Source organism: Triturus cristatus, chromosome 1_2 (genome assembly GCF_964204655.1).
Source record: "Triturus cristatus chromosome 1_2, aTriCri1.1, whole genome shotgun sequence".
NCBI lineage: Eukaryota > Metazoa > Chordata > Amphibia > Caudata > Salamandridae > Triturus > Triturus cristatus.
The window spans coordinates 309,128,668-309,148,577 of NC_140580.1; positions in this window are offsets into that span (position 1 = coordinate 309,128,668).

Sequence of the window (19,910 nt, forward strand, 5' to 3'; positions counted from 1 at the left end):
ATAAGAAATTCATTTTGGAGTGAAAACTAAAATTAATTACAGAATATTTTGAAATGTTTAAACAATAGAAACACGTGTTAAGTAAGTCCAGGACTGGGTCAGTAAAATGTTAGGCCTACAGGTTTCTAATTTCCGCTTCTTTTTAACCAAATTATAGTGCACCAAACATTTCATTAGAAAACATACTAGAGCTGATTGTAAACGCTGCCCATGAAATTCCATGTAAACAGCATCAGCCACCTAGGGTATTCTCCATGCATTTTGGCAGCTGCAACAATCATTCATTCAATTATCATGTTTTGCACAAGAGACTGTTTTTGCCATTTTGTGTTCAAAGAATCAATTTAGGCTAATTTCTACATTCCCCTTAACTGCCTATATTTGGAACAAGCACATGTACTGTGACCTTTTGAAATGTGCTCATCACAAACAACATTTCTTAATCACTTTAACATGTTTAAAAATAACACAACTTACTTTTGCTTATACTTTATGGGCCCAGTGGTGGTATGTACTTACTATTCATCTTTACTGAAAATATGATCTCAAAGTATGAATTTTATACCAACTATGGTGCATTATGCGCATTTTAACTTGAATAATTGCTCATATTTGTTCATTGTGTTATGTTGGGATTTTGGTGTTTTATAGTGGTTTCCTACACTGTGTTTGAAGTTGCATCGACAAACTCGGGTGCTTGTGGAAGTCACGGAGTCACACTGAATTGTGTACATAATTGTTTATGGAACTAAATCGTTCACAGTTTGAAACGTACAAATTCGCTGGTGCAGTGGTTTATAGCATGTTTTGGTGGTGGTGTTTACCCAACATTTTTTTATAAATAGCATGTTGTATATCGCAGAATTTTTTTATTTATGTTTTGGACATGAGATTTCTGGCGGTAATTGATGGGTCTCACACCCCGAAATGCATTAGGTATACCAGCAAAGTTACTTGGGGTGAAAACATGTGAATTTTGACATGCTGTGGAGATAAGCCTGGATGGGCATTTCACTTGCATATCAAGATTGAATTCAAGTTGCCTCCGTATTCTGGGGGTGATTACCATTGCGGACAGACTTAAGTCAGTTCGCCATCGTGCAGTGCGTGGGACCGTCCGCCTGTAAGGCAACGGTCCCGCACATGCGAGTATGATGCGAGCGCCACCGTGGCGGTCGCTTCGTCTATCTCTAACATTACAGCGGGTGCTGCTGGCTGCAGCACCCGCCTCACTGTCTGAAATGCACTGTTTGGATTTCCCTGCACTACGTGGCAGGCACCATGCGTGCCTGCCACCTGGTGCAGGGAAATGTAGGGGGGCTCCTTAGCTGCTCCTCCAGTGCATAGCCAAATCCCCCCAGCACAAAGGGGGCCCGCAACAAGCCCCCAAAGTACATCCCAGCCAGCCTTTCCATGGTGGGTTTACCTCCATGGAAAGGCTGGCGGGGATGCAGCATCATAATATGGCAGACGGTGCCTGCGAGGCACCACCACCATTCTTTTGATGAGAGCGGTCTGACAGCAGAAATTGTTATGATTGCTGCTGTTGGACCCGTGGCGGACAGGCTGTCCATCCGCCATACACACCGCCCGCCATCACAATCTAGCAGGCGGGATTTGGCAGCATGATTGAGGTGAATCCGCCACCGGTAGGCTGCTTGGGCCGGATTTACCGCAATAGTAATGACCCCCTAAGTGTATAAACAGAGGAAAAAAGTTGAATACAATGTTGATTCCCATGGATTGCTTGGGATATATGGATTCTTGCTTTCAATGTCATGGGTGTGCATCTTGGGACTGTGCGCAATTACCCACCAACCGGTTTTTAATTTCCAAACACGCTATGGGGCAGAGCATTTGCACGCCAAATCTTTACCTTTGAGCATTTCAAACATGCCAAAACAGTGGTGCAGATTTTATCATTCATTTCTGATAAGGCAACAAATGGCCAACTTTCTAAAAGTTATAGCTAAGAAGGGGTTTGGACCAAGGCATCCGGACAGGGCCTAATAATAATAATGCATGAGAAGAGTGTTCAAGCCGTCACATTTAAATGCTGTTAAATTAGTTTAACAGACTACAGACCATAAACTCAATTAGTCTAGACTTTATGCATTTATTTGCTACATCATTCACTTTATTTAAAAACTTAGAACCACATTATTACTTGAGTCAGACACAAGTGGATACATGTAAATGAATGCACGTTATAGCAATACATGTGACAAAACGTAAATAAATGAAGAAACATAAATCAACATTGTGGTTTGGCACTTAATTTACAGGCCATGGGCATGTGTAGTGCACTGTTCTAGGGCTCTATAAGTAAATTAAATATGCCAATTGGACATGAGCCAATATTCTCATGTTTAGAGGAGAGAGCACATGCTGTTTAGCAATGGTTAGCAGTGGTAAAGTGTTCAGAGTCCTAAAACCAGCAAAAACGAGTCAGAAAAAATGGTGGAGGAAGGCAAAAAGCTGGGGGGAAGACCACCTTACGGCATACAAGTCCAACAGTAAGCATCATTGCTTGCAGATTGAGGAGACCATTAAGATGAAGCATTTATAATTATCATTGTTGGGAAAAAGCTTTCTATAAAGAGTTGGTGTTATCTGTGGATACTCCCTAGATATTTGCCCAACCTCAATTGTCCTTTTCTAGACACAGTTCCTACCTCCACTTCATGCAGTAAGACTGTATCCTACTGTAAGTCTGCATGGCTCCTATCACTCGGTGCTCCTTCTCATTGTTCTTTTACACCTGGGTTATAACAGTTAAAAATCCTGTCTATTGTGGACTTCTGCCTCTAGCTGTATGTCACCTCACACTCTCACATTGAGGTACCCTGCAAGCCCAATTCTCTGATCAAACATTCACTTGTAAACATTCATTCTGCGCAGGAAACATGTTACCAGTTCCCTCATAGGCTAAATCATTTCATTTAGTCAGGTTTCAATTAAAACAAATATGTTAGGTCAGTTATATCTGATAGTTTAATGTGGTGGCAGTCAACAAACCTCAAATATTAAAGGAGGCACCAGAGAGATGAGGAGTTTGCTTTAAAGTACAATGGTACCATGGAATCTGACTTGATTTTTTTCTTATTAGAATTATTTATATTTTTTAGGCCTGGAGTTGTTAGTTTTTTTTCAAAGCAGGATGGTGAGTATACACCTGTGGTTAGGCTATGGAATGCGAGAGCTCTCCCAGTGGAGATCTACTTCATCTACAGAATTACACTTGCCTGACACTCCTTCAATTGTACTAACAGGCTGGGACAAGGGTATCCAACTGGAAATCATGCTGCGAGAAGCAATGATCATAGTCCTCCCCAAACCAGGCAGGGACCTATTGGAGGTGTGTTCCTGTAGACCATTGTCTCTTCGTTAAACTGACTGTAAAATTCTCAGGAAGGTTATTGCAAATAGACTACTGCCATTTCTCCCTATACTGGTCCATACCAATCAAAATGGCTTAATCTCAAGCAGGAACACATTCTTAAATCTAAGACATATCTTCTGAATCATGAAAGAAAACACACGAGCAGATCCACCGCCCATATTTCTATTTCTTGACATCAAGAAGGCTTTTGATACTCTGAGATGGCCCTACTTAATTGCAGTGCAGAAGAGAATGGGCTTTGGCTTGAAAAAAACTGCACTGGATTGGTTTACTCTACACGAACACGGTGGCCTGGGTCCACATGGGCAGAGAGATCTCTGCTGCGTTCAGTGTATACAGGGTCACCAGGCAGGAATGGAGCCCATTGCAAGCCTATTTGGTGTACAGGGGCCACAATAGTGGATCCCCAGTGGTGAACTTGGGAAGCCATTTCACTATACATTTCACTATACTATACATATATATAGGATGGACACTGAGTCTTCCCACAGGTGATAGAAATGCCCTAAGACTTCAGAAAGAACTCAGGCCTAAAACTAAACTGGACCACATCCTGCTTTGATCCCACTGTGAAGTCTCATACACCAGGAACATTATGGATTGCCTCGCTTAGCTCTAGAGTGAAAATTCAACACGATCCAATACCTGTGGCAAACATATTTCAATCAGAAGACAATCTAATACCGAGGGATCTTGGGTGGTGATCAGCATACATAGTTCCTTGATATTTTGAGGCTCCATGCCACTATCACCCTCCAGCAAGGTGACAAGAGCCAAAATGGTGGCACTGCCTAGACTATCATGGCATTTCTCTGTGTTGCCTGTCCACTTGTCCTAGCATTTTTCAGGGACATGAACTCTAACCTCACTGCTTTGATATGGGGGTCAGGCCAGGAGAGAATGGCCCCCCACAAACTGTATGCACTAGCTTGCTGGAACCCCCAACACTGAGCAGTCGCAGTACTGAGGAACATGCCGGGCTGTCCAACAGTAGACTGGCTTCTGAACGCCCCACAGGATGTCCCAAGCATAGGCTGCATTTCCAAGCGAGATAAGCACTGTTGATGTGCAGATGCCCATTCACAATCTTAAGCCTTAGTCACCTGCTCTCTGACTGTGGGCACTCCTGGCCTTTAGTACACTGACTGAGCACCATAATGTCAGGCTACGGAGGGAGGCAGACCTCTGCCTCCTAGCCGATCTGTACACACACAAAACACTGCTGACTTTCCAGGAACTCTGGGACCAACATGGCAAAGAGGAGGGTCAATTCCTAAATTTTAACACAGTGTCAAACACACTAGGCACGCTGTTGTGCCTGGAACAAACTAAACCGGAAGCATACCCATTGCTACAGACCTTATTAACCCATGGAAACAACAGACTAGCCATCACAGCGCTTTACAGAACTCTTCCAGTCTCCTGCAACATAAACTTTCCGGACCATAAAGAAAAATGCTTCTAGGACTCCTAGTCTATAGTACACTCAATTGAACTATTTACACCTGACATACCTCACACCTGTTTGCATTCATCACATGGTCCCTGAGACCGTCCCCATGTGCCCGCACTGCCCATGCCCCGAGGTTGATTTCTATCCTATGGTGTGGACCTGTTCAGTTACCGTACAATTTTGGACAGCATTCGTACTTGCAAAATGGCATATAGTGGTGCCATGGAAATCACCGGATGCCCACACTACATAGCTTTGGCTGAGAGACCTACTCAGATGGGCGACCGCTGAGGTCACAGCCTAGCAATTGCTACTATTCCTACAAAGAGACGTACTGCATCAGGATGCCTAGGACACCCACTTGAAAAAAAATGGTAGCAAAGACTAATGACTGGCCACCATGATGGACAGAAATCTCCTCCATCAGCAGAAAAACCTGAAGTGGTGGCAAGAGCCCCCAAGCACCTCGGCAATGTTGATGGAACACCACACCAAGCCTAGCCTACAGACGCTCCATTCCCTGCTCACTCCCCCAATCCAAGCTCATATTATTGTCTCTCTTATCCTCTCATGCGCTGCATTGGAAATTTTTCAGACACCAGAAGGCAAGACACCTCCTCTGCAGGATATGCTGGAGTAACTCCACAAACACATTGTCACACAGTTTGAGCCCCTGTTGCCCCTTTTAGGCACTATTTTAGGTTATTAACAGTAGACCTTTTGCGACTGACGCTCATAGGAGCCTATTTACAAGCCCTTAACGCCATGGGAGCCTCACTTATTCCGACGCTCCCATGGTGTTGCACCATTCCCCATATTAACAAGGTAGAACTAAGCCATTTACCACCACCTTGTAAAGATGCCTCTTTACGCCGCAGTCTGCTGCTGCAAAGGGGCGGGCAATGGGTGTTGCAGTGAGCGTTCCACGGCAACAACCATTGCTTTTTAATGATGCCCCAGATGTACAAGGCTGTGGCAATGCCAAAACTAAGGCCAGATAATACCTAGTCTTAGAATGGTGTAACAAGGAGAAATGATTTCTCCTTGTTTTTTGCTCTTTCATGTGTGCTGCATAGCAAATCACCATTATTGATTATTTATGTATGAGCAGGAAGCTGTCCCTTCGGCACATAAAAAAAACGCCCCAAGGCACCCTTGCAACATGGGGCAAGGGTGCCTGCGCTGGCGCTAGGCAGTTTTTTAGTGCCAGCACTAGGGGAAATACAGGTGTGCGCCGTATTTTTGTAAATATGGCAAATCTCTTCTTTTTGAAAATGTCGGAGCGCAACTTTGCAAAATTTGTCATAACACCATACTCCAGCATTTTCTTGTAAATATCCCCCTTAATCTCTCCATGCCTAAAAATGAATGTGTCTATCTGTAATGGAGCATGTGCTCATGTACAGTGCTCCAATAAATTTGGGTCAAGTTCACATTCTATAAAGCTGCAAAAAAAACTAGTACAAAAAATGGAATGCGAGAGCATTATATTGAATGTTATGTGAAACTGTTGTGAAAAAGAAGTCTGGAGTTTAGGGCAGTAAATCCTTTCGCAGTGAGATTGTTGTGAGCATGTGAATTTAGAGTGGATGTCAATGGCTGAAACACTCTTCCAAAGTGTTTCTGTGAGGTGGTATAAGGCTGTGCAGATGGAGTCTAGCTATACAAGAAGGGTCCTTCTTCTACTTACAACATGAAAGTGGAAGGAAAATCCTATCCTTTTTTCATTTAGCTCACATAAAAATTGGAAAACGAGCAATAGATAGCAATCTTTAGCACTCTCTAGTTCCCTAACTAAAGTCTATCACTAAAAAGTTGAAGTCACTTTCAAAGATTCTAACAGTCAAGATTACTGCATTGATACTTATTTCGGTTCCTCTGCAGGAGGGGGCAGTGACTATGTCTTGCGCTTATTTACTGTCTTTCAACAGGCAAACACTTCTATCATGGCTTTTCACACTCGATATGGTGCAGTGTGCACAGGGAGGAGCAGCACAGCAATGTATAACATGAGTGTGCATTAGAAGTCAAATCACTGTGCATGACCTTCGGCTAGTTCATTGGAAGCCAGTTCATCGCACTGCATACATCCATACTTAATCAATCTGATTCACGTGATTAATAAAGAAGGAGGTGAAAGTGTAAATAGAGCAGAGGTTTGTGGATGCGTGAGTGACACACAACAAAAGGCTGTGTTATGCCGGGTGGCAAATGGGAGGCACTGGAGGCAAGTCACCAAGACCATGAAAATTGAAATGAATGAGCATGGAGTGGAAAGAATTGGAGACCTAGGGCTGGCTTTGGACTGATGTGGAACTTGGTGAGAATCTCTACCCCTCAGTTAAAAACAAATGAAAGCCATGTCAGAGCTATGTGCTTGTGACATTGCATATTATAGCAGTCTATGCCCTCTGATGGGCCTGATTTCAGTGCTATGAAAAGAGACCAGGTGCACGCATTCACTCTGCGTTTGCCTCTGAGGAAGAAATTTTCGAAACGCGTCAGGCTCTCGCACCAGTGACTGTCTGATTGAAACTGTCACCAGAGCCTGCTTGTACCCTGTGAATAAAAGGATTGCCACCTTCAACTGTGCTCGAGTGCTGTTCTCTTGTGGGCAACTTGGAGCGTGAATATATATATATATATATATATATATATATATATATATATATATATATATATATATATATATATATCAAAATGAGTTACTCCTTTAGGAGAGTGTAGCCCTTCGAGGGGTGGCGCGATGCCGGCGGAGAAAAGCCGGCATTTCAATGCACAATGAACAGAATCGCAATCGCGCTCTCAGAGCAATAATCACCAAACAGGTTTCATCTAAGAGGGGGTTTATTGCATCATAAACCCGCCGTGACGCGTTTCACCCTCTTCATGGCGGGTGTATGATGCAATAAACCCCCTCCTTGATGAAACCTGTTTAGTGATTATTGCTCCGAGAGCGCGATTGGGATTCCGTTTGTTGTGCATATATATATATTCACTGAAAAAACCATAGGTTTCAGGGGCGTTATAGTTAGCTGGACTTTTCACTCGTACAAAACCATTGAAATTCCCCCGTTATAGTTAGTTCAGCTAACTATAACTCGCGCGCCCGCAATGCACTGCTGATGACGTCACATATTACATCACTCATGACATGGTCAGTAACATCACTGATGACATCACTGATGACATCACTGATGACATCATCCAGTGAATGTGTGTTTTTCTGAAAATTAAATATGTTTTATATATGTATATCTCAAGGTCGATGGAAAAATAAATGGGTATATAAGTGACTAAATGGATGATTTGTTTTTGAAAAATTGATTGTATTACTGACTGATTAAGTGTATCTTAGTGAATACATGGTTTAGTGAGTAATGTTTAAATGTGTAAATATCTGTATCAGTCTCTCACTTTGTGTATAAGTGGCTGCGTGGGTTGGTGAGTAGCTACATGAGTGTCTATATGTAAATGTAAATGTAAATGTAAATGTGCAGATATTTATATAGCGCAAATCACCAACCGGTCTCTAAGCGCTTGCTTAGGGAACCCGTCCTGGTATTCCCCTGTGAGATAACCCAGCAGGGCATCCACAAGGTGAAAGCCAGGCATCCCGCCGCGAGGGGCCATTGTTGAGATTAAGCAAGCTATTGCCCAGAGTCGCAGAGTGTGAACCCATGAATCGAGTATGCACTGGAGCGAGAATTATCGAGTAGGTTATTAGTTGGTTTTTTGAGTATCAGTATAAGTGTCTGAGTGTCTGTATGGGTCGGGGGGGGTATTGCGTAGTGCATAGGTGCATGAATGAGTGACTCACTGTTTGTATGTGTTGAAGACATCATGTGTGCAGGACTGTATGGGTGGATGAGTGTGTGCATGGGTGTGTTAGTGAGTGTATGACTGTCTCAATAGTGTCTTTATGAGTAACTTTTTCAGACGAATGCTGGTGGTAACTGAGTCTGACTAACCAGTCCTAGAGCCAGTGCTATGTTAAAAGACACTCAGAAAATAGTGAAAACACCTACATACACTAGGGAACACTATGCGTTGGGGTCCCCCTGTGATTAGCATGGCCACCTCTGTAAACCCCTAGTATATAATAGGGCAGGGGGATTAAAACTACCTCTTAAAACGTGCCACAGGGCGTGTTTGCACACGTCACCTCATGCCCCGTCCCCTCCCTTCCCCACTGAGTAAACACGCCCTGTGGCCGTTTTAAGTTGCAAGATTAAGTCCCCTTGAATCCTGAGGGTCCCTAGGGTCCAACTAGACCACTAGGTACCTCCAGTAAGCACCACAGAGCTGCATTGCAGAGAGATGTAAAAAGGGGCACGGCCTAGACTACCTCTCTGCAACGCAGAGCAGTGGCGCCTACTGGAAGCACCTGGTGGGCTAGTTGGCCCCCAGGGTCACTGAGGATTGAAAGGGAAATATTTCCCCAAATTAAAACTCGCCACAGGGCGTGTTTGCACACGTCACCTCAGGCCCCCCTCCCAATCGGCCCCGGGGGCCCCAACCCCCGGGGCATGGCCTTTTTAAAAAAAATTCTTTAGGAGGGGGGCTGCGTTGCTCCCCTCCTCAGGCCACTTATGGCCCCGTGGACCCCATCCCCCGGGGCCGGCCTTTGTTTTCTATTTTTTTCTATATTTATAGAAACACCTAGGACAAGCTGGACAAACCGTATGTACCTATCACCATGATGATTTGCATGATATTCATTGAAAGGTGACTATGCATACAATGAATCCACGTGGAATTTATTTACACCGCTAGTGAAGCTCTGACGTGTCTGACGCCCTACCGTGCCTAATCCCGGCGCCCCCACCGGTGGGTACTTTCCAAGTAGACATCCTTGTTGTTTATTTATACAAATAGCTATTGACGGGCACATTTAATACACACGCACACCAAGCCATTCAAAGGGGATTCGACAAAAATTTGACCACAACTATGCAAGAAACCCCCCTCACGGTTAATAAAACACACATCCACCGCCGGATGTGTAATACTTTTTATTTTACTCTCTGGAAAGGAGACGAACCTCACTTGAGAGTCACAGCGTGCTCCTGGCTGAGCCCAATGCTGTGTTACAGCCACCAGTGCCCACCGAGTGCCACACACCTCTGTGTTGTATTCCACCAGCTAGTACGTATGCTTCGCACGGGTTATATTGCCCCATCTAACGTGCCTTCCTCGATGCTTATGTTATAACGCACAGTGCTATGCCATACATATTTCAATTTGAGATCCATATCTTTGTCACAGTGCATATGCAACGTTACACTCCCCAGCACATATTTTATATTACAACTTTAGAGACTAGTTAGTTTACACAACACTGCCCTGTGCATGTTACACTCCAAGGCGCATATCGCATAGCACGAGCTAGTGCCTGTGCTATCTCGCGCTCTCCAATGAATCTGTCATTGCGCACAATGTATTGCATATTATATTTCACGCCCGGTTCATCTTATATCACACTTTTTGGTGCATAGTTTATACCATACACTATATCTAGTTTTCATTTTCAATCGTGCTCTCAGGACTATGTTCTATATAACACTGCGTTCACCTACCCTTTTCACGGGCATTACATTTTGCGATGGGGGGTGGAGGGTCAGGGGGTGTTTCTTCCAAGTGAGCCCGGAGTCACAGTCACAAACGTCCTCTTCTTTAGGCCTGGGCTAAAATTCCGTTCCGCTTGCGGAAATTGCGATAATTTGACATTTTTGCGTTCCGCGGAGAGCGCGAAAATGTCAAAATTTCCGCAATCCGCATCTTACTGGAATTTTTTTCTTGCTCGCGCTGTAAAAAAAGACATTCTCGCGTGCGCACGATCGCCTTACCTGAATCCCCGTGTTCGCCGACAAGTTTTCCCAATCCGGTCGCGTTCTCCACGAGATTTTGGATTGTTTGTAGCCATTTGCGCTGTCTCACGACAGTTCGCGCCCGCATTAACGCCATTTGTCGTGCAATCACGTCATTCGTCGCGCGATCACGTCTTTCTTCTCGCGATCATGCACCGCGAGAGTATGAGATGATTGAGATCTCGCGCCCGTGAGCAACCGCATGGGTAAGTTGGCGAGCCTCGATCACGCAGAAAATACCGCGACCGGGAGGGAAAAAACGTCTGCGTCTTCGCGATATTTCCGCTTGATTGCGGAGATTTTTAACATTTTCGAGATAGTTTGCGAAAGTGAATTTTGCAAACTCCGCCCACCCCTACGTCTTCTTCCTGAATAAAAGTGAGATTATGCTGCATACTTGTTCATATTTTAAGTAGTTCGCACAGACACACATTTTAAAAACAATAAAGTTCCTAATAACTACCTTCTCTGAACAGTTAGCTTGCTGCACCATCTACCTCCTCCCTATCCTCTGTTGTCTGAATCTATGGACTAGCCTCCTCCCTCCTGCCATGCATGGTCTGATGTGCTGCCACTGCCCTCCATTTAGCATGATGTACCAGTCCACTCCTCCTGCCCTCCATTGCCCAATTCTATGCCCCATCATTGACCTCCTGCTTAGCCTCTGTGCTTAGCTTGCTGCCCCTATTCTCCTTCCCCCTGCCCTCCGATGTCTTTGTGCGTGCCCCTGCTCCATCCTTTTTGCCCACCATGTTCCATGGACCTGCCACTCCTATCTACTCTGAGTGTTCTGTTGAGCTGCCACTCCCCTCCCACCTGTCTAGCATTGTCAGATGACTGTAACCTGCCCTGCCACCTCCACCCTGCCTGTCCACATGCCATGCCACTATCCCCTTCCTCCTGTCCTCCATGGTCCATTTTACTGCCACACCCTTCTGCCCTCCCTGGTCTGTTGTGCTGCAACTGTTCCTCCTGCCTGCCCCGCGCTGTCTGTTGTGAGGCCCCTTTTCCTGAACTCTCTTGTCTCTGCCCAGGTCCTGACCCTCCCTTCTATCCTCCATGGTCCTTTGTGCATGCCCCTGCACCCTCATTCTTGGCCATCATAGCTATTGTGCTGCCACTAACCCTCCCGCTTGCTATGCATGGTCTTCTGTGCTTCCACGGTCCCTCCCACCTTCCCTGTGTGGTCAGCTAGCTGCCCCTGACCACCTCCCACCTTCCTTCCATGGTCTGTGTGTATGCCATCATAGTCTCACTGTTGCTCTCCATGGTGTGTCTTGTTTCTAGTGCCCATCCTGCCTGACCTCAATGGTCATCTTGCTGCTCCTGCCCTGCCCCCCTGCCCCCAGACCTCTGTTTCCATGTGCAGACCCCTATTCCCTCCCTCCTGGCTTGTATGTTCCATTGTAATGCCCCTGATCCATCCCTCCTGCCCTTTATGGTCTGTTATGCTGCAGCTTTCTCTCCTGTCTGTCCATTATGGTCAGCTAGCTACCATTGCCTCTTTCCCCTCTGTTTTCTGTTGTCCATGTGCATGGTCCTGTCCCCTCCCTATTGCTTTCTATGGATTGTTGTGCTGCACTCCCATCCCGCATGCCCTGTGTGGTGTATTGTGCTGCTGTAAACTCTGATACCTGCCTTGTAGGATCAGTTTGGTGCACCTCTCCATGTCCCTCCTATCCTCTGTTATCTGAGTCCATGTCCCTACCCCAATTCCTCCTGCCTTCCATGATCCAATGTACCATACTTGCGAACATTTTGAACTTGGTAAGAGGGAGATTTTGAAAAAAAACAGGGGTATTGATTTTTCCCTTTGAGTTACATTGAAAAAGAGGAGATTGTAGACAGGAGACAGATCAAATAAAGCCCATTTGAGCTTAAAAACATTGGACGTTTCCGGGCTTATTCGGGTCTGTTGGCATGTATGGTTGTACTACCACTACCTCGTCCTTCTGCCCACAATGGCCTATTATATTGTCACAGGCTCTCTTGCCAGTCCTGTATTGTTGGTCTGTTGCCCCTGCCCCCCTTTCCACTGCCCTCCATAGTCTGTTGTGCTGCCACTGCCCTTCCTGCCTGCCCAGTGTGGTCAAATTGTTGCCTCTGCACCCTCCTACCTGCCTTCAATTTTCAGAGTCCGTGCCCCTGGCCTCTGCCTCTCAACAGTATCCTAATGAACAACTAGATTGCTAACATTCTATATTTATTGCAAAAGTGGGGAACGCCTGACGTCATCTTGATGTAATCAAAACTGTAATACCTAGAGCATTTCCTTTAGAAATTACATATATGAGAGGGTCCTATTTGCATCAAAATTATGGTTAGTGCTCTAAAAAACTAAAATGAGGACATATTTTCTGAGTTCTCAAATAGCGACAAAGCACTTTTAAATTATTTGTTATCTTTATGTTTTTTTATCCAGTTGACCACTTGATTAAATGTTGCACTTAGGGGAGAGGATGTGGTGTTACTTTCAGAGCTGCAGACTTTGCAACATGGGGAACCAGGTTGGAGTTTCTGCTTCAGCTCAATATTCTGTGATTCTGGTCAAATCACTTAATCTCCCCATGTCTACAACCAAAATGAATTGGATCTTGTGTGATGTAACCAATGCTCATGTAAAGCACTCCAATACCTGACAAGTCTGCACTATATAAAACTGCAAAAACACAAAAAATAAGTGTTTTGCACACTTCTGTCATTGGGCTACACGTGGGCTACATCTGGGTGATATTTGGGCTACATTTGGGCTCTTTTGTCTCTGGTGGCCATCTTGGGAGACTTATTTGTTATGAAGTTTCCTAATCTCCTCATTTACTGCAGTCTCCTCAGTAGGAAATACTTTCAGCTTTTTACTTTGGTTCCATCAAGAAGGCATTCAGATGTTTCACACATTTGCCATAAATTCTGAATGTTAGCACTCTAGTTGCTCATTAGATCACTGTAGTAAAGCTACTGCTCACCAGGGAAGTCTGCTGCTGGTATTGAAAGTGCATGTTTCAGTCTGCATGTCAGAATTTTTTTATGAAATAGAAGAGGATTTGAGAAGTCACTCAAAATGTGCCCTAATTTTTCTTTCTGCAGCACTAATCATACTTTCTATGGTAAAATGAACCCCCTCATTTTGTTCCTTTTTAAATTAAATGTTTTAAGAGTTACCACTTTATTCCAATCAAGATGGCTTCAGGTGTGCAATACGTTTGTCATAAGTAGGACTGTTAGCGCTCTAGTTGCTCTTTGGAACACTCTGGGAAGCTACAGTAGAACACAAAGGAATCAACTGACAGTCTCTGCCCTTGTTGGATGTACATGTTTTACTGAGAATGTCAAACTTCATTCTCACATGACTGACAAAGATAATGTGAATTTACAGAAAATATGCTCTCAGTTTAGCTTATAGATCACCTTCCAAACGTCTGTGGGAAAAGCATGAGAAAATAGTTTTCTCTCAAACATGATTCATGATATCACAACAGAAGGCTTTTTCACATGGTAAAAACACCTTAGAACACACCACAATTCCTAAAATGAGTATGGTATCATCAACAAATGATTTATAATGTAACTAAAGTCTTAAAACCTTCTATTAACTGCAATGCTTTTTAATGAGGTGCTATCATGTATATTGGTCCCAAGATGGCTGCCAACACTTCTTGGATGAACTACTGACAGCCAATCAGATCTCGCGATGAGATGTGTGGTTAGGCTCCGCCCAGATATATATGTGATTTTGATTTTCTCAGGAACTACTGAACGGATTTACACCATTTAAGCAAAAGGCACGACTCTGAACCAAGGTCTACCTCTCTGCCAAATTTAGTGTAATTCCGTTCAGCAGTTCGGGCTGTAGCTGCGGCTAAAGGTCCTATGGGAAATTGCATGGGGAAAACATGTTTTGGGACCCCCCTTTTTTCTCAGCCCCTGCTACATGAATCATCCCGAGATTTTCAGGATAGGAGCAGACCGGAGCTGGCCAAAAGGTTTGAAAATTTCGCGAATATTCGTCAACGGGCGCCAAAGTTATTCCAAATAGAATGTTGCGGATTTCCTATGGAAAATAGGTCCTCACTATAACTACCTACTGGCGACCGCCAAAGGTTACAAGGACATTATAGCTAGGCTGATATTTCACTTGTACAAACCAGAGAAATTCAGCAGTTATAATTAGCTGAGTTAACTATAACTTGCGCCCCTGCAATGTACTGCTTATGACCTCACATATTACATAACTCATGACATGATCAGTGACAGCACTGATGAAATCACTCATAACATCTCAAATGACATCACTCATGACATCCCTGATGACATCATCCAGTGACTGTGAGTGTTTCTGAAATGAAATGTTTATGAGTGTTAATTATATATATATATATTACCTACTGGCGGTCGCCAGTAGGTAGTTATAGTTAGGACCACGTTTCCATAGGAAATCCGCAACATTCTATTTTGAATAACTTTGGCGCCGGTTGACGAATCCTCGCGCATTTTTCAAAATAGGTGGGGCGCTACGCTCCGCTCCTACCCTGAAAGTCTCGGGGGGATTCGTCAAGCGGGGGCTGAGATAAAAGGGGGGTCCCAAAACGCGTTTTTCCCATGCATTTTTCCATAGGACCTTTAGACACAGCTACAGCCCGAACGGCTGAACAGAATTACTTGAAATTTGGCAGAGAGGTAGTCCTCAGGTCAAGGAAGTGCCTTTTGTAGGTTTGGTGTAAATCTGTTCAGTAGATCCTGAGAAAATAGTATTTAAAAGCATATATATATGTGGGCGGAGCCTAACCACACATCTCATCCTGAGATCTGATTGGCTGTCAGCACTTCATCCAAGAAGTGTTGGCAGCCATCTTGGGACCAATATACATGATAGCACCTCATTAAAAAGCATTGCAGTTAATAGAAGGTTTTAAGACTTTAGTTACATTATAAATCATTTGTTGATGGTACCATACTCATTTTAGGAATTGTGGTATGTTCTAAGGTGATTTCACCATGTGAAAAAGCCTTCTGCTGGGATATCATGATTGAGAGAAAAATATTTTCTCATGCTTTTACCACAGAGGTTTGGAAGGTGATCTATAGGCTAAACTGAGAGCTTATTTTCTGTACATTCACATTATCTTTCTCAGTCATGTGAGAATGAAGTCTGACATTCTCAGTAAAACATGTACATCCAACAAGGGCAGAGACTGTCAGTTGATTCCTTTGTGTTCTACTGCAGCTTCCCAGAGTGTTCCAAAGAACTACTAGAGAGCTAACAGTCCTACTTATGATAAACGTATGGCACACCTGAAGCCATCTTGCTTGGATTAAAGTGGTAACTCTTAAAACATTTAATTTAAAAAGGAACAAAATGAGGGGGTTCATTTTTCAATAAAAAGTATGATTAGTGCTGCAGAAAGAAAAATTAGGGCACATTTTGAGTGACTTCTCAAATCCTCTTCTATTTCATTAAAAAATTCTGACATGCAGACTGAAACATGCACTTTCAATACCAGCAGCAGTTTTCCCTGGTGAGCAGTAGCTTTACTACAGTGATCTAATGAGCAAAAAGAGTGCTAACATTCTGAATTTATGGCAAATGTGTGACACATCTGAATGCCTTCTTGATGGAATCAAAGTAAAAAACTGAAAGTATTTCCTACTGAGGAGACTGCAGTAAATGAGGAAATTAGGAAACTTCATAACAAATAAGTCTCCCAAGATGGCCACCAGAGACAAAAGAGCCCAAATGTAGCCCAAATATCACCCAGATGTAGCCCAAGTATAGCCCAATGACAGAATGTCCCAGAATGTTCTTAAAAACAACTAGAGCGCTTACTGTCTTCATTATGACAAAAGTATGGCACACCTGAAGCCATCTTGATTGGAATAAACTGGTAACACTTAAAACATTTAATTTAAAAAGGAACACAATGAGGAGGTTCATTTTGCCATAGAAATTATGATTAATGCTGAAGAAAGAAAATGAGGGCACATTTTGAGTGACTTCTCAAATCCTCTTCTATTTCATTAAAAAATTCTGACATGCAGACTGAAACATGCACTTTTAATACCAGGAGCAGACTTCCATGGTGCAGTAGTTTTACTACAGTGATCTAATGAGCAACTAGAGTGCTAACATTCAGAATTTATGGCAAATGTGTGACATATCTGAATACCTTCATGATGGAATCAAAGTAAAAAACTGATAGCATTTCCTACTGAGGAGACTGCAGTACATGAGGAAATTAGGAAACTTCATAACAAATAAATCTCCCAAGATGGCCACCGGAGACAAAAGAGCCCAAATGTAGCCCAAAATCACCCAGATGTAGCCCAAATATAGCCCAATGACAGAAGTGTGCAAAACACTTATTATTTTGTGTTTTTGCAGTGTTATATAGTGCAGACTTGTCAGGTATTGGAGTGCTTTACGTGAGCATTGGTTACATCACACAAGAACACATTCATTTTGGTTGTAGACATGGGGAGACTAAGTGATTTGACCAGAATCACAGAATGTCGAGCTGAAGCAGAAACTTCAACCTGGTTCCCCAGTTGCAAAGTCTGCAGTTCTGGAAGTAACACCACATCATCTCCCCTAAGTGCAACATTTAATCAAGTGGTCAACTGGATAAAAAAACATAAAGATAACAAATAATTTAAAAGTGCTTTGTCGCTATTTGAAAACTCAGAAAATATGTCCTTATTTTAGCCTTTTAGAGCCCTAACCATAATTTTGATGCCAATAAGACCCTCTCATATATGTAATTTCTAAAGGAAATGCTCTAGGTATTACAGTTTTGATTACATCAAGATGATGTCAGGCGTTCCACACTTTTGTAATAAATATAGAATGTTAGCAATCTAGTTGTTCATTAGGATACTGTTGAGAGGCAGAGGCCAGGGGCACGGACTCTGAAAATTGAAGGCAGGTAGGAGGGTGCAAAGGCAACAATTTAACCACACTGAGCAGGCAGGAAGGGCCGTGGAAGCACAACAGACTATGGAGGGCAGTGGAAAGGGGGGCAGGGGCAACAAACCAACAATACAGGACTTGCAAGAGAGGCTGTTGGAGGCAAGATCTATTACGGGTCAAGGAAGCTAGGGGCGGTCCCCAGATCCCCGGGAGCCACCACAGAACTGAGCAGGAGAGTGAGTCAGGGACAAACGGGGCACCTTAATTTGAGCCGGGGTGCCTAGGAACGCTTGCTCCAAAAATGAAGAAAACAGACATATGAGACATGGAATTGGAGGCAGAATACAATGGCAGTTTAATGAGAAGATGCAACTTCAAAGAAACCGCAGAATAGAGACATAAAGTACAAAATACAGAATCCAGATAATCATACAGCTGTCATGATATTCTCTGTATCTCAATTAATGTACTGACAGAGAGAGAGAGAAAACACATCTATAAATGCATCATGAGAAACAAGTTACACCAAGGAAAATGTTACCTAGGAACACTCACGTTTACTCTTAGAGCAAGCATTCCTGCAATTACAATACAAAATCTTTTAAATGCAAAAGTAAAGAGAACAATGGTTAAACATAACATGACATTTCATATAGGTAAAATAGAATAAGATACTTCAAGCAAAGCAGAGCAAGACATTTTAAGCAAAGGAAGACAAGAGCTCCCAGCTCTTGGGGAAAACCTGCACTGCCTGTTAACCTACATACAGACGGCGAGGTAGTCCGTCGATATCTGTGGGTGCTCCCTTTTTATATAATTTTGTGGGCTCCTTTGCACGCTACATCTACCTACGTATGCTACCCAAAAGCTTCGTCTGCAGATTTTACCAGACATTTCGTCATTTACCCACTTAATGCTGACAATGGACTGGGTGAAAAGGTCAGTCTCTCAGGCCAATCGCTTATCGTAAGTTCCATAGAGCAAGCAGAAAATAATGGGTATTGTACGGGAATTCAATATATTCATGTATAAAATCTCCTCAGTTCTCCTAACTTGACGCTCTGCGGTTGCCACTTCCTTAAAAGCGGGAAACCTGCCCAGGAAGCAAGTACCAGTCCAGGATGCAGCCTACTGTATGTCGACAGCTTCAGGGGGATGTTGAACTTTGATACCGAGCACGGAGCACTCGGGTAGGGTGGGGGCTACTGGTTTGGAGCAGAAGGCCTCGCAGACCTGCCTTCAGACTGCTATACACTAAAATTGCAGAGCTATGGTCAATTTAACAAAGAGGCCTACATATTGAACAGAAGGGCCTACACAGGGGTTTTATACTGGCTGAGTGGTAAGGATGTCTCAGGATAATTATATAGCAACACAGGACCCGCTGGTCAATTTAATACTGCCTACAAATGCAGCTGGCAGGGCAAGGACAAGGGTCTCATACTTCAGGTGTGGACAGAACGGGCCAGGGGCCCCCTGTGATACAAAATCTACCCTCCTTCAAGCCTGTGGCAATGTAATAGACCATTGTGGGCAGAAGGAAGAGGCAATGGTAGTACAACCATACATGCCAACAGACCCGATTCAGCCAGGAAACGTCCAATGTTTTTAAGCTCAAATGGGCTTTATTTGATCTGTCTCCTGTCTACAATATCCTCTTTTTCAATGTAACTCAAAGGGGAAAATCAATACCCCAGTTTTTTTTCAAAATCTCCCTCTTACCAAGTTCAAAATGTTCGCAAGTATGGTACATTGGATCATGGAAGGAAATGGGATAGGGACATGGACTTGGATAACAGAGGACAGGAGGGACATGGAGAGGTGCACCAAACTGACCCTGCAGGGCAGGCATCAGGGTTTGCAGCAGCACAATACACCACACAGGGCATGCAGGACGGGAGTGCAGCACAACAATCCATAGAAAGCAAGAGGGAGGGGACAGGACCATGCACATGGACAACAGAGAACAGAGGGGCAAGAGGCAATGGTTGCTAGCTGACCATAATGGACAGACAGGAGAGAAAGCTGCAGCATAACAGACCATAAAGGGCAGGAGGGACGGATCAGGGGCATTACAATGGAACAGACAAGCCAGGAGGGAGGGAGTAGGGCTGGGGGCAAGGGGGCAGGAGCAGCAAGATAGCCATGGAGGTCAGGCAGGATGGGCACTAGAAGCAAGACACACCATGAAGAGCAACAGTGAGACTGTGATGGCATACACACAGACCATGGAGGGAAGGTGGGAGGGGGTCAGGGGCATCTAACTGACCACACAGGGAAGGT